Raw genomic sequence first — 24,949 nt, forward strand, 5'->3', positions numbered from 1 at the left:
AGGGGGTATGATTAAACAAAGCCATTAATTGAGAGAGCCTCTCTGGCAGCTCCCAGATGGGATCGTCTCTGGGCAGGCTCCAGCGGGCTCCTTGGGCCAGTGGCACACACTCCCCTCCCCACTTCCAGAGCCCAGAGTTGGGGCTGCAGACCTCGCATCTCATCAGTGGCCTCTCTGCCGCCAGATTCCTGCTAAAATGCCTTGATTGCATAATGTCTATTTGCATAATGTAAATTGCAATCTCCTAGCTCAGGAGGCAGGAATCACAGAACAGCCATTATTTTTTACCACTCCACAAAAATTCTACATTTAGAAAGCAGATTTGCAGCTCAGAAAGCCATATAAATCTGAATCCACCAGAAAAACCATTAAATCACACCAGTTAAGCTGGACCTGCAAGGAACCCGTCACCACTGTCTGGGCACAAGGACTTAGGCCCAGATGGAGGCCAGGGCCTCCGAGGAGCCAGCAGGAAACCACCCATGAACCTTTGCGCTCTGGCACCAGGAGACCTGGTGGGAAAAGGAGGCACTAGTCTGACTGGTTCCTAGGCCTACTACCCCATTTCTCCTGGGCCTCAGAGACTTTGGATTCATAGGGCTAAGAGTCCTTGCAGAAGAGACCACAGCTTCAGCAAGGGAGGCTCACAGCACTTGCAGGCTCATGGCACCAATGTTCTTTAAGAACCACACCTTTCTTGAAGTCTCCTCCAGACACATGAGTGAGATCTGGGTACCCTGCTCCCAGTGTCTCTGGAGCTGCTTCCCAGGGGCCCAGGGGAATGGGCCTCAGGCTTCAGGAAGAGGCACCCTCCCTGCGCCTCTGAATCCGCTTCCCCAAACCCATACCTGGCTATTCTTTCGCCTCTTATTGCTCATTCAATATTCATTTGTCAGAGGGCAAGATGCTAATGTGTATTATTAAAATATCAATAGTTTATGAGTGAACTTTTATAGTGGGCACAATTCAAGGGAAGACTGCTGACCATGTCTGTCAGGTGTGATACTCAGGCAGGTGGGCATTTCCTTCATTTATGATGGAGCCAGGGAACACAGAGCCACTGCTGGGGTCCTACTGTGTGCTGGGTGGGTTCCTGCACTTCCACAGGCTGGGTTCCGTCCAGTCTCCATGGAGTCCTGGGAACAGTTTCTGGCCCCAAGACCACTGCAAAGACACCCCAGTTCCACAGAGGTCAGCATTAAACCTCAGTTCAGACCTCAAACCCAGCTCCTGAGTTACAGCGAGCCTTGCGTTCTCTCCTGCCCCTTTCACCTGCCTGGGTGAGGCGTCCACTAATGGGGAAAGCAGACAGCAGGTTTCACGCAGCCCCACTCCCCAAAGGGAATCACCACTGTTACATCATCGATCCCACTCGCCTCTCTCTTGCCCTCCCCCCTTCAGCATCTTTCTCTAATCTCTGCCCTTTGGGAAAATGAACTGGTTCTGTTTGCATTCTTTGGTTGCTTGAGTTTTCTTTCTACCCCCTTAACTCACAATAATGTATTTTGGGCATTCAGAGCCTCTTACAACATTTAGCTGGGCCTGGGTCAGAGAAGAACAAAGGAACAAGAGCCTGATTGTCCCAAGGTACAGTGCCTCAGGACTCCAGTGTGTGGCAGAGGGGAAGGAATGAGAGAAAAGGACAAGGAGGAAGGGCTGCCCAGCCCACTCCAGCCCTCCATAGCCTCTTACGTGCTGATCTTGGCTGGACCTCACTCCAGCTAGAAAACACTAGGATGATGCCTGAGGAAACTGGCTGATAATGAGTGCTCAGGCTTGTGAGGCTCTGGGTCTCAGGATCCCTGCACTTCAAGCTGTGGGTTACAGACTAGGCCCATTCTTGCTGAGATGGACTAAGGCAGTAGAGTCTACTCCAGCATGTTCTGGGAGGTCCATTTCAAGCTCCCTTTAAGCCCAGACAGCCCGTGAGGGGGACACTTTGTTTATCTAAGGTGGGCTTCACCAGCCTGCTCATTTCATTCTGGAAACCGGCAGACTACCCTGTGCCAGACTTATGTGGTACAAATGAGTAGACTGTGCTCTCCAAATGGAACCTGCCCTGTTGCCCTGTTTTCCATGCAATGTTTGCAATTTTTTGGTGGAACTGGGGCCTTATGCACATGTGAAGTCACTGTTGAGGGTCACAGAGAGAGTGGGAGACACCACAGCACAAAAGTACCAGAATACAAACCAGGGTCACACCCATGCTAGCCATGCACCCTGCCCAGTAAGCTATCTCTCACCCCTCAATGTGATGCTGGCACTCCTTCAAGACATGGAGACAGTGCCGTCCCTTTCTTGAAGCTTAGGTGGGTCTCGTTAAGAGCATGTGATGATAGTGAAGCTGCTAGAGCTCAGAGATGAGGCTGGCTTTGTTCTCCTCACCCTATGCAGAGGCCCTGTGGCTACTGGCTGGCCACCACCCAGAATGGCACAGGAGAGAGCCTCTCACTGATCTTGGCACCCAGCTGAGACCCTAGACCACCAGGATGGGGCCAAGCTGTCCCACTGTGACCTGAATTCTGACTCAGAAGGGGGTGTGGCAAACATCCTCAGTCTCATTACACGGGTATCCACCTCACAGCCCCGGTCCTCTCTGGCCTTCTCTCTGCCATAGCAGATCTCCAGATTACTCCTTCTGCTGGCTCTAACCCTGCAAAACTACCTGTCCCTCACTTCTTCCTGTCTTCCAGAAAGCAGGAAGGACCCACATGCTTGAAAACCACTCCTGAGAGAGCACTTGGATCTTCCCACTTCCCTGCCCCCCATGCAGATGACAGTGGATGGGGGAAGGATGCCTGCTGCCCCAAGGGATGGGGACTGGGCAGGTTCCCCAAACTCTGAGCCCCCTGTAGGCTCACCTAATCCCCTCCATTCACAGCAGGAGAAATCAATCCTCAATGAGGTTGTTATCTGCTCCTCGGCTGCCCACCCCAGCCCCCCTCACACCAGCTTTCCCAGAACAGGAGGGAGGGAGGCACCTTCCTGCCGGCAGCGATGGGCGCACAGGTGGCCAGGAGCCGGCAGTCCAGGCGGCACCACACACAGACCATTAGGCGAGACCGGCGCCCTGCTCACTCCCGGCAGCCTCTCAGGATGCTGGCCAGGCAGGGGCGGCCATTCTTATGATTTATTCAGATACTCATTACAGTCGATCTATTTTTACATGGAGGTGAAGATGTGCACTGATAACAGTTGATCATTTATAATTCCATGGGCCACTTGGAAGTCAACATCCCAATGAAGCTGCAAGCACTCAGAAGTACATGGGGATGGTCTGCAGCCCAGGACACCACTTTTCCAGCAACAAAGGCCGGGGTGCAACAAGAGAGAAAGACAGGGGTCCCAGACTGCTCAAAAGGGCTCCTGACCTCCCTGGGGGTATAGGTGAGGCATGCGTGTATGCATGCACATGCACTGGGGAGGGTCAGCATGGATGCAGCAGGATGCAGGAGAGGAGATGCCACCTTGCCCAAAACTGATGGCAGGATGGGGCCCATTCTTCACAGGCAGAGCTGCAGTGGGTGAATCATACAGGGCCAGGGGCACAGGTTCTCATACACCAAGTGCTGAAGTTGGGGTGGAAGGAGCAAGGGCAGGGCAGGTGCAAGGGCAGATGCTCTACTAACACCCTGGCGTTCCCTGTCAGCAAGCTGAACAAAACCGGATTACTGGAGGGCCTGAGCTGCATGGACAGATATGCCCAGCACTATTTCCTCTTATGCGCTTCACGTCCCAAAACAGCCATGGGTGGGTAGAAACGAGAATGGGTTCCTGCTCTCCCCACCCCCCAAGCCCAGCTCACAGATCAGGAAGTGGCTGAGGTGGTGTCCAGATTCTCCAAAACACCCTGATGCAGCACTTTACACACCCCTAGCCTTTCAAGACCACAAACGAATAACACGGGAGGAAATGGGGGTGTCACCTCACAGGGCTTCTCTGATCAGTGGAAAGTCATCCTTACTTGCCTTCGCAGGCACTCTGTTGAGCAGCTCTCTGGCACGGTGCGCGCCTGGGAGAGGTCAGGTTTAGGGCAGCTTTGTAGAAGTGAGTGACCTCACTGAGCCTACCAGGAAATACCCACCCAAGCAACTTACAGTTTACGGTGCCTTTTCTGGGGAGCAGCATGGAGGACAGATGTCTGAGTCCACTCCAGACGTCACCTGTCAGTGAAAGAAAACATTTTGATAGACTGTAAGTTTCTTCTGGGAAGTAGAAACCGGGCAGGGATAGACTGGGGAGCAAAGACTGGTGGTCCAGAAGGAAGGTTTCCAGACCAAGGGCCCTAGGGAGAGACATTTTGTCTCCATCTGGACAGACCAAGTAGCTGCCTCAATTTCTTAGGAGTTTCATCCCCTTCCTAGGTGGGACAAGAAGCACATGGCTGTTGAGAGAATAGAGCTGGCCCAGACAACCATCATTTATTAGGTCTCCCCTGTATGACAGAAAGGGTCAGGTTGAGGGACCCCAGGAAAGCTCATGGTCCAGAGCAAGAAGGCTGCATCCAATAGTCTGGTCAGCCAGAAGCATGCTGCTGTTCACTGCTGAATGGCAACAAGTCCTGATGCAGGAGGGTACTTCTGTGTCCAGGCAATGTGTGTGTGTGTGTGTGTGTGTGTGTGTGTGTGTGTGTGTGTGTTGGGGGGATGTTGGAAGGAAAGAGGGTACATAGGGGAATAAGACTGGGGTGATATGAGGAAGATCCAAGTCATGACTGCTTTCATTCCATTCCTGGGTGGAAGAAGGAACAACAGCACTACCAAGAGAAGCCCAGCCTGAACTGATGGGGAGCTACAGTCACCAGGTAGAACAGGAATAAACTCCGTGGGTCCAACTGCAGACATGTGACCACATCACTAGGAAGTTAAGGTGACCCTCAAAAACATCATCAGATGGGTTATGACTGTGTGTGAAGTAGGGCTGAGGATGCTCTCCTCTAAGAAACAAAGATGGTTAGGGTGTAAACACATAGGGGTGTTTGGGGAGGGAGGGCATTTCGGGAGGGTGGACTTGAATAAGAGCTCAAAGAGCTGCACAGGTTGGATTGGCTGGTGAAAGGGGGAGTCTGAAGAAAAGGGGCCATTGTGAACAAGATCAAGAGGGTAAATTAAGAGGGCATATTCGGGAATGAGGTTGAGGCTGGGCTGCCTGAGGGACCAGGAGAGAGCAACTCTGAGTAAACTGGGCACTTGGATGGGCAGAGGGTTGGGAAGATGAACAGACAAGCCGGAGGACCAGAACTTGCATGTCAGGTGGAGAGGCCAGGCATGGGTCGAGAGCCCACAGACCAGTGACAGGTCTTCAACAAGGAAACAAGACAAAGAAGAAACCTTCCCCCGCTTCCCCACCCTATTTCCCCTGCAGCCCCAGGCAAGATTCTGCCATAACTGGGCTTCAGATAGAAGGGTTGGGCCAGGTCTCTGGCTCATAAGGAAGTCCCCCAGCCTCTCCCTGTGCATTGGGTGGAAGCCCGAGTACTATCCTTGGTGAGCCTCAGCTCAGCCTCCATTGAGGTGCCTCAGGTGCAGATCCAAGCACTAGAGGATGGCGTCCGAGTTCTCTGTGGCCCTGGTGGAGTGGCCAGCACATGGCAGGGTCTCAGGAAGGTCCTGACATGCTCAGCAGCGGACCCTGTTCATGGCAGCCAGATACATCACCAAATGCAGAACCATCCCTGGCACCCATGGGCTCTCATGTGCACTCCCCCAACCACCAGGAGGTAGCTCTGGCACCTATAACACAGGGGTGGGAAATCTCCAGGCGGCAGTGCTGGAGCAGGCTTCTCCCTGCCACTGCGTGGCCACAAAGCCAGGCTGTGGAGGCCCCAGGCAGCCTGTGCTCAACTGGGCCAGGAGGGGCACCTTAGCTGTAGACAGGTGCTGGGGAATGTCCTGCAGCTTTTCACAGGCCGAAAGAAGTCAATCTTTCCTCTCCCAGTTATCATTTTCTGCACAATCACATTATGACAACACAAGATAATATCTTGAAAAGAAAGGGGGAAAATACAGAAAGAAAGCAAGAAGAAGATAACATAATGGTTGTGCAAACAGACTCTCAAAGTCCCAGGATCAATCCCCCAAAACACTATAAGCCAGAGCTGAGCAGTGCTCTGGAAGGAGAAAAAAGAAAAAGAAAATCAGAATCCCATTGCTCATAACCATTAAGCATTTTTTTTTAATTAGTAGGTTTTATTTATTTATTTTATTTTTGAGAGAGATGCAGAGAGAGGGAAACACCAGAGCACTACTCAGCTCTGGCTTATGGTGGTACAGTGGATTGAACCTGAGACTTTGGAGCCTCAGGCATGAGAGTCTGTTTGCATAACCATTATGTCATCTCCCCTGCCTCCATCAAGTCTTCATATCCTGTGCCCACATGCAAATCTACACCTTTTCAGAACTGTGGGGAGAGTTGACAAGAATCTAAACACCAATCATACTCTAATGCTTGGAAAGCAATTGCAAAAGCCCAGGGGCTAAATGCCCACTCTAGGGGGAATGGGGATGGGATTCTGGAAAAGCCACTAAATGTGATTGGAGGTGACCAAACACAGGGCAAGGACCCCTGGCTTTAGTTTCACGGGCTGAGCTTGCATGCACTTCGAGCAGCATGCTTGTTATCAGCAGTGATGAGGGCAGAGTGAGTGGGACATCAGGGCCAGAGGTGGTCAGAAAGCCTACTGAGATAGCTCAGCTGTGCAGAGTAGCACTTGCACACCTGCTGCCCAGGCCTTGACCCCTGGCAGTGCTCTGGCCTTGATCTATTACAGGAGAAAAAAGTGTAAGCTCTGGAATCAGAATGTCCAGGTGTCAAGCCTGCTCTGCCTCAGCAGCCATGACCCAGACAAATCTCCCAGCCCCCCTCTGCTCCTTTGTCCCCAGTGACACCAGCAAGCAGGGTTCCTGAGAACTCAGTGGGCTCCCACCACCAGAGCCTCACACAGCAAAGGGCCTCCTGGAGAGGAGGGTTTCACTGTCCTCCTAACTGGGAGGCTGTGAAAGGACAGAAATGGGGGAAGAAGTCAGAGCTGTATGTCTTTTTGTCCTGTAATACTGCCCATCTGTCCCCATTCTGCTGATGGACACAAGAGGCCCTTGGCCATAAGGTGTGCCTCCAAATTATGACAAGACCCAATGACAGAGGGACAGTGTCACTTCAGAGAAGGATGAGAATTGATGGCAGAATTCAGAGGGAGCCAATCTTGGTCCTGTATGAGAACCCAGGTTTGAGCTTCCAGCCCCCATATGAGAGCACCATGTAAGAAAAGAGCTTTACAAGCTGTGCAGGAGTGCTGTGGTGTACCTCCTTTCTCTTTTCTTAAATATTTGTTTTATATATTCATTTTTAAGTTATTTATTTATTTATTTCCTTTTGTTGCCCTTGTTTTATCGTTGTAGTTATTATTATTGTTGTTATTGTATGTTGCTGGATAGGACAGAAAGAAATGGACAGAGGAGGGGAAGACAGAGAGGGGAAGAGAAAGACAGACACCTGCAGACCTGCCTCAATGCCTGTGAAGCAACTCCCTGCAGATGAAGAGCCAGGGGCTCGAACCAGGATCCTTATGCCGGCCCTTGCACTTGTGCCACCTGTGCTTAACCCACTGCACTACCACCCAGCTACCCTATATATTCATTTTTGTGAATAGAGACAGGAAGAAATTGAGAGGGGATGGAAAAATAGATAGATAGATAGATAGATAGATAGATAGATAGATAGATAGGGAGATAGATAGGGAGATAGATAGGGAGATAGAAAGAGATACCTACAGACCTGCTTCACTGTTTGCAAAGCATCCTTTCTGGGCCAAACCCGAGTCTTTATGCACAATAGCATATGTGCTCAACTGGGTGCACCACAGCCCAGCCCTAGAACAATGTTTTCCATTTATAGTTTGGTTTTTCTTTTTCCCAGAGAAATGTGACCAGCAATATGACTGCTCATGAAGCTTCCCCCTGCAGGTGGGGACCGGGAGCTTGGACTCAAGTCCTTGCGCATTGTGACATGTTGTTCTACCAGGTGCACCACTGCCCAGCCCCATTGTGTGTCTCCTTTTCTCTGCTCTATCTAACTCTCCCCTATATTTAGAAAAAAAGAAAATAATAATCTGTAGGCACAAAGTCCCAGAAACCAAAAGAAGGCTAAGAAGAATAGTAGGAAGAAAAGGAAAGAAGTAAGGAAGGAGTATGGAAGGGAGGAAGAGGGAGGGAGAAAGGGAGAGGAAGGGATAGACAAAAAGAAAAGATTTTGGCGGTGATGAGAATCACCCAAAGGAGCCATGCTTCCCCATGAAGATAGGGAGCACCGAACTTTCACCTCTGAGAGCCTCACACTTCTCATCTTTAAATGGGGCACGGGGCAGGGGAGCAATGGCAATCTCTCCCTGCTCTCCCTGGATATGGAGATGCATCTACAGCATTTTGTACAGTGCCTGGAAGAACAGGCAATGACTTAGTAAATGGGCTGCTATGGGTCTGTGTTGCAAGGGTAGTTCTGACAGCTACTAGGCAGCAGCAGCAAGCACAGATGATGGAGGCCTTCCTCCTCATGCCGCTGCCCAGGACAGGATTTCTGCACCACAGGTCCTGCCCACCAGGGACCATGTGACACAGTAACTGGGTCCCCTTGTCACAGACCTGCCTCTGGGTTCTCCCTCCTAGTTTCTAGCCTGCAGCCTCACCCACCTCCCTCGGTCCTCCAACTTCTGGCAACACAAATTCTAGTCTACTGCTCCTTCATCAAACCCTCCAGAAACCGTCAGTTGACAACTGCCTGTCCCATTTTCTTTTACCTCATGTGTGTGATTTCACCACTCCCAGGCTGACTTCTCCATCTAGAGAGTCAGAGAGAGAGGGAGAAACACCATTGCACCAGAGCTTCCCTTAAAATGTTGGTTTAGGTAGTTGGGTGGTAGCGCAGCGGGTTAAGCGCATGTGGAGCAAAGCACAAGGACCGGCGTAAGGATCCGGGTTCGAGCCCCCGGCTCCCCACCTGCAAGGGAGTCACTTCACAGGTGGTGAAGCAGGTCTGCAGGTATCTGTCTTTCTCTCCCCCTCTCTGTCTTCCCTCCTTTCTCCATTTCTCTCTGTCATATCTAACAATGATGACAACAATAAAACAAGGGTAACAAAAGGGAATAAATAAATATTTTTAAAAAGATGTTGGTTTACAGTTAACAATATTTATATACTTTCCCCATATTTGGGAGCTACTCTCTTTCCTGATCCAGCTTTCTGGTCCTTGTTCCAACTGTGACACCATCCCCGTAGACAATAGCTTAGGTCACCTACATATTGGATGTCAGATGCAGGCAAAAACTAGTTGGGTCATGGATATACCTAAAATATACCTAGACTATACCTAAAATAGACCTACTCACTTTTTCCAAAATAGAGACCCCAAATCTCCATCCATAATAGTCTTGCCTTTAGGTTCCTGATTAGTCAACAATTTGCTTTGATTTCTATCTTAACTCTTTTTCAGCCACCAGGTTCCAGATGCTACCATGATGCCAACCAGAATTCCCTGGGCAGACGACCCCACCAATGTGTCCTGGAGCCCCACCTCCCCAGATCCCTGCCCCACTAGGGACAGAGAGAGACAGGCTGGGAGTATGGATCAACCTGTCAATGCCCATGTTCACCAGGGAAGCAATTACAGAAGCCAGACCTTCCACCTTCTGCACCCAATAATGTCCCTGGGTCCATGCTACCAGAGGGTTAAAGTATAGGAAAGCTATCAGGGGAGGGAATGAGATATTCCAGTGGTGGGAACTGTGTGGAATTGTACCCTCTTCTCCTATGGTCTTGTCAGTGTTTCCATTTCGTAAATAAAAACTTAAAAAAAAAAAAGATGTTGTGATTCAAACCAGGGTTTATGTGCCCAATCTGGTGAGATATCTCTCTGACTTCTGCTCAATTCTTTAAGATAAATTCTGCCAGCATCTAAATAGGAAGGAAGTTCAAGCTTGCAAGTCCAGGTCTCGAACTTGTCTCCAAAGTGTAACTGACCTAATGAGGCAGTCCTACATTCATTCCCACATAGCACTTGTGGCAGACATGGCTGTGCACTCTAACTAAACTCAGGACTTCCTGGTTGCCTCACGAAGAGAAGGTGGTGCCACCCAAATGTCTCTCCTGTCACATGGCTGGACACAGAGAGGCTGGCTCACACTGCATGCTGAGGCATTTGGGTTCAAGGTAACAAGGCAACTGAGGGCTTGGGTGGCTTGCTCTGCTCTCAGCTGCAGGAGCGGTGTGAAGCACAACGTCACTCCCACCAAACCTCCTCTCACCTGGGCAGCCCCTCCCTCTGAGAGGGAAAGGTGTTCAGGCCAACAAGCAGGTTCTTGGGAACCCCCCCCACCTCTGGACCCTGCCTGCTCCCACCCTCACCCCCACTACTGTTGGCACCCCTCCCTTGATTTCCATCCCACTGTTCTTATCAAAGCCCTAACAGCACATATTTTGTTAATTGTACAAACCTAATGGGGGAATGCATTGGCAAAAAAGGGTAATGGCCATCAGACCAGCAATAAAACAAAATTAATGGCCCATAGGAAGAAATCATGTCCACTTAATCCCGGCTCTGAAACTCTAATAGAATAATGGAATACCGACGGAGGGGTTTGCTCGCCACGCAGATTGCTTACACCGTGTTAATCACTTGCAAAGCAGGCCACATACCACTCTGGCTCTGGGGCCCTCCAGGGAAAGGCACGGGTTGAGCTTGGAGGGGCACATTGTTGAGCGCAGGCAGAATGGTTCCTCCCATCCTCCTAACTCCAGTCCGGGCAGCCATGGGGGCTGGTCATGGCCTGCAAGGGCCTGTTCCCACTCTGTCCCAGTCTCAGCTTCTCGAGAGATATGAGGAGGAGTTGCTAGACACGTGCAGATCTATCCATTCAGACACTAACAGAATGGAATGTCACATCTGTCTCTGGCATCGACAGCCCCTGTCATCCACAGCCAGTGGCTGCGGTCCTAGAGAACCAGATGGGTCTGGGCTCTGGCATCACAGGAAGCCACATGGGAATGCTCTGTTCAAGAGGGGGGAACAGGGCACAAGGAGGCCTCAGCAGAGTGGACACATGTGCAAGGCGGCTCAGAGTCCAAGGGTGGGGGGCACATCAGGGCACACAAACATCAGATCCATCTCCTGGGTGTCTGAAGGCAACATAATGCTACCTGTCAAGTAAACGTTGTTCCAAATCATCAGGAGCAAATCTCTGAGTTAAAAACTGCAATATCTCCAGAGCAAAAGCTACAACACTCAGCTAGAGAGGGAGGGTTTTGCAGAGACTGCTGCCCACCTCCTCTGTTCATGCATGGGGACACCAAGGCACAGGCAACTATAATGACTTGTCCACGTCAAACAGCTGGTCAGTGGGAGAGCTGGAAACAAAGCCCAGGTCTCTGCACCAGACCTCACTAAGCAGGAGGGGCCTGAGCTGTGCCCAGGTGACCACAAGATCACAGGGCAATAAAAAGTGTCCCCCAGGTGCCTGGAGAGTGCTGAGCCAGTCAGTCAGGTCCAAAAAAATCTGGGCTGTGAAGGAAAGAGCCTGGAAACTGCGGCAGCTGACAGCTGGGCACTGGCTTGTGGCTCTCCTCTGGGAAAGCAGCACAGTGTCTCCATGAGACTCAACAGTGCCCTCAGATTGTGGTAGCCCCTCTGAAAATGCTCCTTATGGAAAGGGGGTACAGGGCATAAGAGGGCTCCAGAGGGGACAAGGGGACACCCCCTGGGTGCCCACAGCAGGGAATGACTATTTAACTTATGGGACAGCTACTACAGATCCTTGAACAACACAAGCGCTACAAGCACCAACCCCTGCCAACCAAGTCCAGTGCACTTTAAAATCCCTCCTCTGTGTCCACAGGTTCTGACAAACTGCTATTTGCAGTAGTGAAACCAGCAACTTCAAACCCAAGGATAGCAGAGCATCTGCATGTGTGTGGATCCACACATGTGGATTCAAACTCATGGAGTTCAGGACTCTGCTGAGCACTGGACGGAGTGCAGTGGTGAAAAGGATGAGGGAGAGCTACCTCTTTTGCCACGAGTAAAGGCTGCCAAAGCCCACAGTCAGGGAAGTGGGTAACAGTGTGACTCCATGTTGATAAGGACAGAACAAGTTCTCGAGTAAGTCTGCACACCCACAGAAGAGGGTCTACAGGCAGCCCTGCCAGAACAGGGCCGTCTGGGGGCTCCAACCAGTCCTGGAGGCAATGAAAGATGTACCCTGATGCCTGATGCCTGAGGCAAGCCAATGACTTCCTGTCTCAGAGAAGAGGACCCAGCAGGCCACTCCAAGACCACAAGTGGTATAGCCAGCTCCAGGTGGCATAGCAGTCTCGGAGGATGACCAGCCACAGCCCTGGTGCAAAGCCATGTTTTCCCCCCCACGGCAGACACACACACACACACACACACACACACACACACCACTGCAACCCCATCCTTCCCCATTCACTCCCTCCTAACTCAACCCAGTGCTGGGCCTGAACACTGTCTCATAAACAGCAAAGAGTGCTCCACTGCTCCAGTTGGGCAGCTGTGCCCACAGGCAGGAGGAGAGGGTGGGGGCTCATACAGGAGACAGCCACTGGCTAATGTCCCCACCTGGATTGTGATCCCAGCAGGATGCTGGGGGAGCATTTGTTTCCAATTGTTCTTCCCCACTAATTCGGCTCCAGGGGGTAACACCAATCTGAGAACAAACGGAGTAGGAAAACTGCACTTTCCAAAAAGAGACCCAGTCTCACCACAGCTGGAGGGTGGGCAGAGCTTGCTGTAGGCACCTCTGGGGGCTTTGACCGGGGCTGGTCACCTCCCTCTCCAACCCAGTCCCCAGGCTACACCAACCCCTGCCATCTCACTGCTCAGGGCCCCTCAGGGTGCCTCCAGCAGAGGACAATTACCCAGATGGCAGCAGGGAAGACAGGAGCCTCGCTACCACTGACTACCCAGCACCACCTGGCTGCCTCCACCTGGCACTGCCAGCTAAAGCTGGTGTCATCATAGGTGGGCACAGGTGACTGTCCTCACACAGAGAGCATGAAGAAGACCTGAGGTGGGACCTGCTCCAAGGCTCTGCAGGGTGGCATTGGAGCCAGCAGGGCCATTCTGAGGCAGAAAGCACAGGGCAGAGCTGCGGCTGGGCTGCAGCAGAGGCTCTCCAGATGGATGAGGAGGTCCAGCAAACAAGAAGCCCTTCTCAGAGCGGAACTATTTGCTTGGGGGTTGAAGAGAATCCAGAAAACTGTCCCAGGGACCCTCTTGAAAGCAATGTTGCAGACAAAATGCCTTTCCAGCTCACCCTTTGGCGGCTACCTGCAGCAGGTGAGGAGAGGAACTGGTACAGAAGTTCACAGTATGACTTAGTCACCCAGCATCCTCACAGATCCAACATAGAAGAAAAACAATGAACAAGAAAAAGTTTCTGAGTCGTCAGTGGACATGCCCCAGAAGCTTTGCACTAAAGCTTATGGAGCTTGCTCAGGAGGGAACACACATCCGGGCTTACACAGGGGCCTATTCTTTGACAGCAATGGGCTCGAGGGCCTGGGGTCATGGCCTTCAGCTGGGAAGAAGCTATACACAGAGAATCCCAGTCTCTATCCTGAAGCTTCCAGGCTTCTGGGCTCTTCCAGAAGGTGGTCTTAAGCTTGTTGCAAAGCTGCTTATGCATCTTGTTATCAAGTTCATTCAATCGATGGGTACTGAGCCCTGTGGATGCTGGGGCAGCTTGACAGTGATACACCATGTGCACACACATGTGCCCACAAACAGACAGACACTAGAGCACTCGTGCACGTGTGCACACACACGTACACACACACACACGTACACACACACACACACACACAGAAAGAGAGAGAGAGAGGGAGAGAGAGAAAGGCACCTATGATGCATTAGTGCTCAGCAGATCCTCTCTGCACAGATGTGAGAATGGAATCTGCAGAGAGGAGGGGCAAGGGAGTCAGAACATTCTGTGGCCCTGCAGAGCCTTTGCAGTCTCATGAAGCAACCATGAAGTAACTCATGGAGCAACTAAAAACATCATCTTACCAAAACGTTAAATGGTCCCACCAAGAAAATAATACAAAACCAGGAGATCATACAGTTAATCTCAGTGTCTAAACCAATTCTGCTCCAGCTCCACAAGCCCCCATTGAGTAAGGGTGGGCTCTGCCTGCCTGCTTTCTTTCACAGTTGCCATGGCTTTGGCATAAACCTTACTTATTTGTACTTACTTACTTATTTGCATAAACCTTACAGTTGTATGGCTTTGGCATAAACCTTACTTATTTTACTTACATAAACCCAGGCAGAGGGTTTCCTATGAGGTCGACAGAGAGAGAAGCCAGGGCACTGCTCTAGGGCTTGCACCACCAGGGCTTGAACCTGGAGCCTCAGGCATGCCAATCCTGTGCTCTGCCTGCTGAGCTATGTCCCCCCAGCCACGGTTGCTGAAGCTTTGGAAGGAAGGATTTCAATCAACACTTCTGCTTCAGTCTCCAGCCCAGCAGCCTTAGTCAAGTGCCCCATCCCCATCCCAGGAGGTGGTGGTCTCTCCCCTTCCCCAGGCCCCTTGTAGGGAGAGCTCACTGTGGGACCCAGCACTATCATCACTGCAGAGATAAGGCATTTTCACAACTCACAAGTGGCATTGTGGGAGGGGGTGGGACTCTGGTAATCTGTCCTGAAAGAATCCAGGTTAATAATTTATATATGCATTCTTTAAAAGCCTCTGAAACAAATTGTATAGAAATGGTGTGACATTTGAGGGAAATTTGCCAATGTTGCTCAGTGATGCGTAATAAATATATGCAGCCTGTAATAATAAGTTACTTAAATGTGGAGCACTAAATGATTTATTAATTGTCTCCTAATCCTTCTCAGCTACAGCTGAAACCTGGAGTGTGGCTGTATTTCATGTGCCACCTCTAATCCTTCCAACACCAAGCAGAGGGCCCCCACTAGTCTTAGGGTCCCTTTCCTTTCAGGCCCCAGGCCTAGGTGGACCTGGGGGGGGGGGCTGCTATTCTCAGCAAAAGGTATTGAAAGCCCCAAACACCTGTCACAGTGTGGGGATCAGACAGAACATGGCTGCCTGGTCCAGAGTCTCCCTCTCCAGGAACTTCCTGGTCACTTCTTCCTGTCATCAGCAGCTGGGGCCTTGTACAGACATCTGCCCTGGGGGAACACAGCTTTGACTCCAGGGATGCCCCAGACTATCTCAGGGCCTCCAGCCTCAGAGTGTGCCAATGAGATTGGGAGATGACACAGAGGCTCACCCTCACTCCGGGACACACTGACCCAGAGAGGAATGTGAGGCTTCTGCCGTGTCCACACCAGGCCTCCCATCCTGGTGGAAGGGAATACTTCCACCACCCACCACCCCTGCCCCACAAGCTATAGCCTGATTCCTCTGCTACAGAATTCAGAACTAGGGGTAGGGGTGTGTGGTAGGTGGAGAACAGCTCTTCCTAGATGTGCAGTGGGGTTTTCACAGCAGTTTTTTAAAAGGTTAAATGCTGTGTGGTTCAAAATTCAGGAAAAAAAAAAAAGGTATAGTGAAATGTCACCCTCCTGGCCAAGCAGACCTTGGTGGATTTTTTTTCCCTTTTTATAGTTAGTACAGTTTGGAGTGCTCTCCATGTCACTTCAAAGAGGCCTGTCTCATCCCCCTTTTAAAATATACTGTATTAATTACATTGCCAGGATATTAATTTATCTCATTAATCCCCAATTGATAGACAGTGGGATTATTTCCAATATTTTGCAACTACAAATAATGTTGCAAAGAATAACTTAATCACAGTCCTTTCACAGATTCATAGCTGTATATTTAGGATCCATTCCATGGTGTGCAATAGCTGGGTCAAAAGACAAGCAGCAGAGCCTCTGGACAGAACTTTCCACCCTGACTCCTGCAGGGGCTTCCTAATGTCTGCTGTGAACAGCCTGATTCCAGACATGCTGGACAACACAGTGTGGTATCACTTGGGGGAATTTTTTAAAAATATATTTTATTTTATTTTATTTTATAGGTAGAGAAGCAGAGGGACAGAGAGTGGAACAGACCACAGTACCAGTTTCCTTCAATGTGGTGGGTAGGGGCTGGACTAGAACCTGGGTCACAAACATGGCAAAGCAGTGCACTATCCATAAAAGCTATTTCACAGGTCCCAAACTGGGAGGAATTTTTTTTCCTCACTAAAAAACCCCAAATAAATATGGTAGCTCAGGATAGATTAAATTTCCCCTTCTCTTATGTTTCAGGTTGAACTTTAACATGTTGAGTCATATGCATTATTTTATGATTAATCTACTTGAATTTTTTTAAAGTAGGTTGTATTTTTGTTGATTTGTAAGAGCTCTTTGTATGTAAGAAAGAACACTGTGATATGGGTCACAAAACCTTTTTTTTGTACTATCTTCATTTATTTATTGGATAGAGACAGCCAGAAATCAAGAGGGAAGGGAGTGATAGGAGAGAGACAGAGAGACACCTGCAACACTGCTTCACCCAGCCCCCAAAACATTTTTTTTCCAGTTTGTGGTGTTATCACGTGACTTTACTTGTGATTTGTTGCTGGAGCTCTGTCACTTTTCCATTTCACTGCTAAGGGACTGGGAGCACTGCCCCCTGCCCCATGTGTCACTGCCTCTGCTACCTCTAGTCTCCAACTGACTCACTCTGCTGTCACTGCAGCATGGACACTGGTGGGGGGGGGGGGGGCAGCAGGAGGGGATGAAACTGCTACCATCATCTTGTCAATACCATAATCACTTCACCTTCCCTAGCTTTGTGATACCCCAAGATCCTCCACTTCAAGACTGGGGGACAGCCACATTATAGCATAAGACTTGAAGGCCCTATGTTCCAGGTTCCATGCATAGCGCTGCACAAACCACAGCTAGATGGTGCTATGTCTTTCTCACACACAAATAAATGATGTGAGAGGCCTGGCAGCAGCACACCGGGTTAAGCACACATAGTATGAAGCACAAGGACTGGAGCAAAGATCCCAGTTCGAGCCCCCGGCTCACCACCTGTAGGGGAGTCGATTCACAAGCGGTGAAGCAGGTCTGCAGGTGTCTATCTTTCTCTCCCCCTCTCTGTCTTTCCCATCTCTCTCAATTTCTCTCTGTCCTATCCAACAGCAGCAACAACAGGAAAAAGATGGCCACCAGGAGCAGTGGATTCGTAGTACAGGCACCAAGCCCCATCAATAACCCTGGAGGCAAAACAAAACAAAAAAAGTACTACTTATTTTAAGAGTCTCCCCATCTACCTAATGCTGTTTTATTTTATTTTATTTCTTTACTGGGGAATTAATAGTTTACAGTCAACAGTAAAATAAATTGCAATAGCTTGTACAAGTGTAACATTGCTCAGTTTTCCTTATAACAATTCAAACTTCACTAGGTCCTCCTCTGTCTTCCAGGATCCTGAACCCTCAAATGCTGTTTATTTTATATATTGAGCCTACTGCGTAGCCAGAGCTTCACACATGCTGCTGCTGCTGTTGCTACTACTACTAATGTTACTGGTACTATTACTACTACTACTACTACTACAACTAATGCTACTGGTACTATTACTACTATTATTCAAGTAGAAAGGGAGAGACACCATATCACTGAAGCTCCCCTTGGTGCCAAAGCTCATGCAGAGTTTACCGACCTGCTGAGCTATCTCTACAGCTCAAAAATATCTTTAAAAATAAAATGAAGACGGGGTCGGGTTAAGCACACATGGTGCAAAGCACAAGGACCAGTTTAAGGACCCGGGTTAGAGCCCCTGGCTCTTCACCAGCAGGGAGGTCGCTTCACGAGCAGTGAAGCAGGTCTGCAGGTATCTATCTTTCCCTCCCCAGCTCTGTCTTCCCCTCCTCTTCTCTCGGCCCTATCCAACAACAACAACAACAATAATAATAACCACAAAACCGATAAAACAACAAAGGGAAAAAATATAATAAAGAGGGGGTAGAACAAGGATCCTGGTTTGAACCCCTGGCTCCCCACCTGCAGGTGAGTCGCTTCGCAAGCAGTAAAGCAGGTCTACAGATGTCTATCTTTCTCACCCTCTCTGTCTTTCCCTCCTCTCTCAGTATCTCTCTGTCCTATCCAACAACAACAGCAATAACAATAATAACAACAATAATAGAAAAAATAAAATAAAATAAAATGAAGACTCTTTACCTCTGCATCTGGTTTACACACTATGAGGTCATGAAAAATGGAAGCTCACATACTGCCTGGACTCCGAGGCAGCTTTTCTTGCTAAAGGTCTCAGCACACTGTGTCCCCCTTACAGAGAGGATGTGCAACCTGGCCCACCACAGAGCGGTCCGTCCCCCATACCAGCCCAAGGTCCAGGCAGCAGCTGTGCCGGCAAATCTGACTCAGCCCTTGTAAAGTGCTCAGCTACTACACCCTGCCTGTCCTGTCCTGAGGGGAGAAGCAGCTACACAAAGAGCAGCAAGCAGACCCTCGGATGACTCTGCTCTGGAAGTCAGGCCTGGCCCTTCCAGAACATCTGGGGCTGCCAGAACAAGGGGACGGCCTCCCACAAGTTTGTTTTCATGGAGATGTGATTTCCTTCAGCAGCAGCTCTCCCACCATAGATTCTCTTTGTTAGCTCAGCTTCTGTATTGAAATGCAATGCATCCAGTGCCCCTGACCCCTCTGTCTGCGCTGGGGGTCTCATGCTTCCTCCCCTCCCTCCTCCCAATCCACTCCTCTCCACCTCACTATAAAGCCTCAGGATCCCCTCGGGGGTTCTTGGGTAGACAGCCCCCTCCCTGAGATGTGGGTGGTGGGGTGGTGGAGAGAACAGCAGCATATGGGGGCATCTGAGGCTTGGGAAGGGGACAAAGATGTAGTCACACCCTCCACTGGCGTCCTTGGATGGGGAAGGGGAGCTCCCGTGGTGTAGCTGGTGGTGGCATAGCCATGAGCAGGGGGAACAGAGGTTATCCTCAGGGCTGGGGTCAAGGGGCACAGAGGGGCAGTTCACTCAGGCCTGGCAAGGGAGGAGACAGAGTCTTAGTAGGTCAAGCCTGTGGCCTGTTCAGGATCAGTTGGCCAAGCAGGTGGGCAAGCAAAGGTTTTCTTATGGTTATCCCTCCTGACCAGGGAGATGACGTGAACCCCAGCTTCACTAGGGTGTGCATTAGAGAAGCTGAGAGAGAGAGAATGAGCACAAGACAAGGGAGAGTCAAGCTAAGAGCAGAATCTCTGCTTCAAGAGGTGGATGGGATCGGGCTGCAGGGAGCAGAGGCCCCAGTGGAGTTCGGAGGTCCCCAAGGCAACTGTCCATGGGTACTGGAAGATGAAGGCTGGGTTGAAGGGAGGGTTGACATGCAGCCCCTGGGTTGCTGAGTCTGTCATTTTGTGCAAGTTATGTCATGTCTCTGGGTCTCCTCTCCAACAAAAAAAAACAGACCCAAAGACTAAGCTGTAGCCCCCTCAGCCCCCCCATCTATGAGGACCAGGTGCCCCTGGGGTCTCCCCATGACTTCTCTTTGTGCTCACATCCCTCTCCCCTGCCCCCTTCCCCTGGATGGCAGGGTTTAGGATGTTTAAGTCTCCATTTTCATTCTCCTTAGGAGGAGACAATGAACACAATGTGCAAAGCATGTTTGGAAACTACTGTCTCCTTTGTTCTTTGGAGGGCTTTCCTCCCCTCTAGTGAATGAGGACTGATCACACCAGGGGAGAAGTGACTGTCCAAAGTCACTTGGTAGCTGAACAAAACAGCAGTGCAGGTGAGGCCAAGCAAGGGCTTCTCTGGGAACAGGAAATGAGAGCCATCCCTCAAAGCCAGAGGAACCAGTGGCTCAGCACAAAAGGAAAGCCAGAGAGCGGGGTGGCAGTGTGAAGACAGGCTCCATATAAACCTTCAGAGCCAGGGTGATCAAATGCCAATCTGAAAGCAGTGGCCATGCGCAGGATACCTGTGGGGTAAGGAGGAAAGGGAGGTGGCCAGGTGCTTCACCAGGGACCAGCTCAAGGATATATGTGCCTGAGGTTCCTGGGTCCATCACTGGCACTGCATGGGTCAGAGGGGTGCTATGGCTTCTCTATCTCCTCTCTATCTCATGGGAATCTGTCTTTCATATGCAATAATAAATCTTTAAAAGAGAGAAATTAGGGAGCCGGGCGGTAGCGCAGCGGGTTAAGCGCAGGTGGCGCTAAGCACAAGGACCAGCAGAAGGATCCCGGTTTGAGCCCCCGGCTCCCCACCTGCAGGGGAGTCACTTCACAGGTGGTGAAGCAGGTCTGCAGGTGTCTATCTTTCTCTCCCCCTCTCTGTCTTCCCCTCCTTTCTCCATTTCTCTCTGTCCTATCCAACAACAATGACATCAATAATAACTACAACAATAAAAAAACAACAACAAGGGCAACAAAAAGAATAAATTAATTAATTAATTAATTTTAAAAAAAGAGAGAGAAATTAGCTTCATACCACCTTGGGGGCCAGACCAGGAGCTCAGGAAGACAGTCCTACTCCCACTGGAACATAAAGACTTGTGAATTGAAGCCCTGGGCCAGCTGAGGCCTAGCAGGGGACTATCAGAAATGGAGCCAGTTGATGCCTGGGGCTAACTTGGACCATGTCAGAGCAGCCTAGGCTTACTTTGTGACCACTCGTTGGCCTAAGAGAAGGGCCCAGTGTGGATGGGGCAGGGACGCTCAGGAGGCCCTCATCCTTTCCAGCCAGATGGTCAGCCATGACAACTGTTTCTACAGGAACACATGACTCCATAAGCCAGGGTATTTGGGCTGTACCCCCTTCTGTCCTGTCCTGCTGAGTTCCTCCTTGACAGCACTAAGCTGTGATAGGCCCTGTAAGGATAGTCCCCTCACCCTGACCAGTGCTGTCCTGCAGGCTCCCACTGGTGAGGTGACTCCTGATGCCCAACAAAGTGACTTTGAGTGTCAAGTTCATTATTAGCGCCAGGAAGAAGGCACTGGCTGGGCCTCCTTGTACACAGCCATCTCCTGCTCAGCCGGCAGCAAAGGGCACTATCAGAGCAAGAGAAGGATCTCTCCAGGGTGCAGGGAGGCTGCTGGTCTAGCTAGGAGGCACTTCCAGACAGCCAGTATCTAGTTTTCAAATGTACTTAATCAACATGGGAAGGATGTTGGGGCTGGAGCTCCTACAGGTAGAGCCCAAGAACAGTATTCAGCAGTCATTTAGCAAGCAATTGAAACGGGAGGTGCTGTTTTTCTTAAAGAAAGTGGTAGTGAGGTGGAAATATATTAGGGTAGGAAATCCAATACACTGTGACTTGCCCCCAAATGTAGAGTGACCCTAAGTGGAGCAAGGAAGCCTGTTTTTATATCACTACAATCTGTAATCCACTCTGGGCCTGCTGGAGCTTGGTGGGGAGGTGCAGGGGACAGGCCTCTCCTCCTCAGAGGCTGCCTGCCCACCACCCCACCTCGATCCCAGATTCACCCACTTCATTTCCCACCAAGGCAATTATGACAACTTCACTGGTCACATGTCTCCCCATGCGTGGGTGCACATTTCAGGAGGGCAGAACATGCACGTGTTTTGCTAACAATTGAGTTCTCAGCACCTAGAGCAGGATCTGCACATAGGAGGTGTCCTCAATAAATACATACATAGTAGGATAAGCAAATATTCTACACACACACACACACACACACACACACACACACACACACACACACACACACACCTCTGGGAACATTTCAGATAGAATAACCCTTGTCTGCTCCAAAGTAGGAAGACAGTGGTCAGGAGCTACAAGGCTGCTGATTTCTGACTGTCATTCTTATGCAGAGTAAACCGCCCCTCCAGCTTCCATCTGCAGAGTGAGCAAGAAGGGGGGGTGAGGCAGGAAGAATGAACCACACTAGCCAGCTATCTCCTCTGAGCTCAGCGCCCAACAAACCATCTCAAGCAGCCCTCCCCACAGCCTGCAAGCACACTTTAAGGATACCAGGAATCAGAAACAGAGGATGACACACTGAAACCTATACCTGAGCAAGTGGGGGAAAGGGAACTTCAACTCCAGCGTACAGACTCCCCAAACTGTAGTACTCATTTTCTACCCACTTTTGGGGGGCACCACCAGGGAATACCATTTTACACTTGGCAGGGTGGGGAGATCCCCAACTCTGAACTCTTCCAGAAGCAGGAGTAGGACTGTATAGGTGGGCAGCCTGTCCTGTACCACCTCCTTATGACACCCCAGGTCCTGCACCCAGGCCCACGCTAGCTGGACCAGTGGCCTCCCTTTGAGGGAGGAGGCCACAACTGGGGCCCCAGAAGTCTGAGCCAGAGAGCTGGACCTTCCTTGGGAGGAGAGCTTATTCCACATGATGGGACCACCCTCTCCCTGTACCCCACCTCCAGCCGGCTCTGATTCAGACACACAGTTTGGAGCCTGTGCTGCCCTGCATGCCGACGCTGGCCTTGGAAAGGAACAACATGTGCACCTTCCTGAGGACTAGCTGCCCCAGATCGCCATGACCACCAGAGCCAGGAGGGCAGATTCCTGGGATTCCAGTGAGCTGGGCAGGCTCCAGGAAGAGCCGACCTCAGGGCTGCCATTAGTGACCAGAGAGTCCCAGGGGCCTAAGGACAGACCCTTTGGATTCCCAGATCAAAGACACTGACTCTGGACCAGTCACTTGAGTGGGGGAGGGTCTCTGTGTACAAGCGGTGACCTGCCTTGTCTCAGCTAGGCTAAGCAGAATCTCTGCTGCACAGTCACTCTCCTGCCAGAGGGAAGGCCCTACTGGAGTCAGGGGCCACCCACCTCTCCCCACTCCCACACTGTGCTTCTCCCCCCAGAGATGGCCAACTTCCAGTCTGTACCCCGCTGACCCTGAAGATGACCCCTCTCCTCCTGGGGCAGGGCTGGAACAAGGGCTGAATCCACCAGAACATGAGTGAAGACCACGCAGAGGTGAGGCTGGAGGTGGAGACAGCACAGGGGTAGGGGAGGGATCCCCTGCAGGACACATACCCTCTTGCTTCTGAGACTCCCATGCTCTGGACCATTGGAGAGAGTCCCTGCACATCTTGCTCACTGATACAAAGATCAACTTCTATGGCCCAGAGCTGTGGGGTCCCTGTGGCCTGTCCCCTCTCCAGGGCCCCAGTCCCATCCTTCCTAGGTGCAAGTGCTACTTCCACAATGCAGTAGCCAAGCATACTCTGTCTGATAGAAGGGCTTTCTCACACCACATTGTGGCCTAAGCCAGAGCCCAGGGGAGGAGGGAGAGCATGTGGGTGACGGGAAGAGAGAAACTACATATGAAGATGGACCGGCTGGCTTGTGTGGGACCTTCGGGGACTGGGTAGGGGTATGGTAGGGGAGGAGGGGCAGGGAGGCGTGCTATATGACGGGTAGAGGTGGGGTGAGTGATAATGGCAGGCAACAATGGTGGGTGATGACTAGTGGGTAGGGGTGAAGTGGTGGGAGGTGGTGAAAGGTAGCTTGGTGGGTGGTAGCTGGTGGGTGGTGGGTTAGGGAGAAGCCCACAGGGATTCCAAGATATCTGTAGGTGTGATGATAGGAGAGGAAGTGGTCTCCTGAGCAGAAGTAGTGACAAAAGTTGGTGAGGATGGTGTTGAAGTGGGGGACAGGGCTCACAGATGACTCAGGCTGTGACTGAGAAGGGCACTCATGTGAGTCAGAGCCATCTCTAAGGACCAGTGGCTGGGTCCTTAGAGTTGGGAGCAGCAACCAGGTGGTCAAGAGATAGTGGGGACTGAGGAGCAGCTGTGAGCACCAACTGCTCTTTCTAAGGAAAGAGGGGAGGATGTCATTGCAGAAGGCAAAGAAAGTAATTTTGTTTCGTTTTGCAGAGTCAAATTGGCATATGCACAGTTTCACCCATCCTAGGCCATATTTCCTTTTGTTTAATTGTTTTATGAAGAAGATAATGATTGACTAAACAGTTGTCACATGGTTATAATTCCTCATCTCTCCAAGAATGATGTCTGCACACTGTTGCCACCACCAAGCTAGGTTCTCTTGCAGCACGGTGCACTGGGTGCCAACGCCCACTCATCCCCTGCTCCCTTCCTGCCCGGTTACTTTTTCATTCAGAGAGACACGTGGAGAGACAGACACTGTCCAGCTCCTAGGTCTGTGGGCCAGCCTCGGGCACACCCTTGGGCCCTGCCCCAGATCCTCACGGTCCCCACTCTAGATTGCAGGCTCTTAGGTGGCCCAGGTGAAGGGCTGCCTCAGAGTCCGGGTGGTCTAGGCTGATGGCCCCATCACAGGAGAAGCAAAGAGGACATGGGTGGAGGGGCAGGAGAGCTGAGACCCTTACTAATCTCTGAATCTGCAGAGCACTGCTGGGGCTCGATACCACAGGCTAGAAGGAACGCTACCGGGCTCAGCATATTCTTCCCCACCCCAGTCCTCCCAAGCCCTCCATGCTGAGTCACCTCAGAACACAGCCACCTTCCTCTCTCTCTCTCTTCCTGGGAGTCCCTGGACACAGAATCCCTGCCACACACTTAGTCATAAATTAATCCTGCTCCTTCCAGTGACCTGCCTGCATTGTCATCTAACTCCTATATTGTCACTGCTCTTTTCACCAATGCCTTCCTGACTAGAGGGGTGGAAGTGAGTGGCCAGGCTGCTCTTAAGTCCCCCATGTCATCTGACGGGGTGCACTGGGCTACAAGGCCTGGACTGAGTGCATGTGATTGGGTGTGGCTACAAGCAGACAAGGGAAGCCCCTTGGCTTGAAAGCAAGGGCTACCTGGAGAGGCAAGATAGCTCAGGCCCAAAGGAATGTACCCTTAACCTGACTTATATTGCTTCCACCAAGAGATCTGCTGGTGTTGAAAAGAATGTGTACCTGGAGGTGTTTTTAAAAAGTGGAAGGAAAGTCTGGATTCAGATGCAGGAGTCACCAAGCAAATGTAAAA

The sequence above is a fragment of the Erinaceus europaeus genome, chromosome 20 (assembly GCF_950295315.1).
Source record: "Erinaceus europaeus chromosome 20, mEriEur2.1, whole genome shotgun sequence".
In the NCBI taxonomy this organism is placed as follows: Eukaryota; Metazoa; Chordata; class Mammalia; order Eulipotyphla; family Erinaceidae; genus Erinaceus; species Erinaceus europaeus.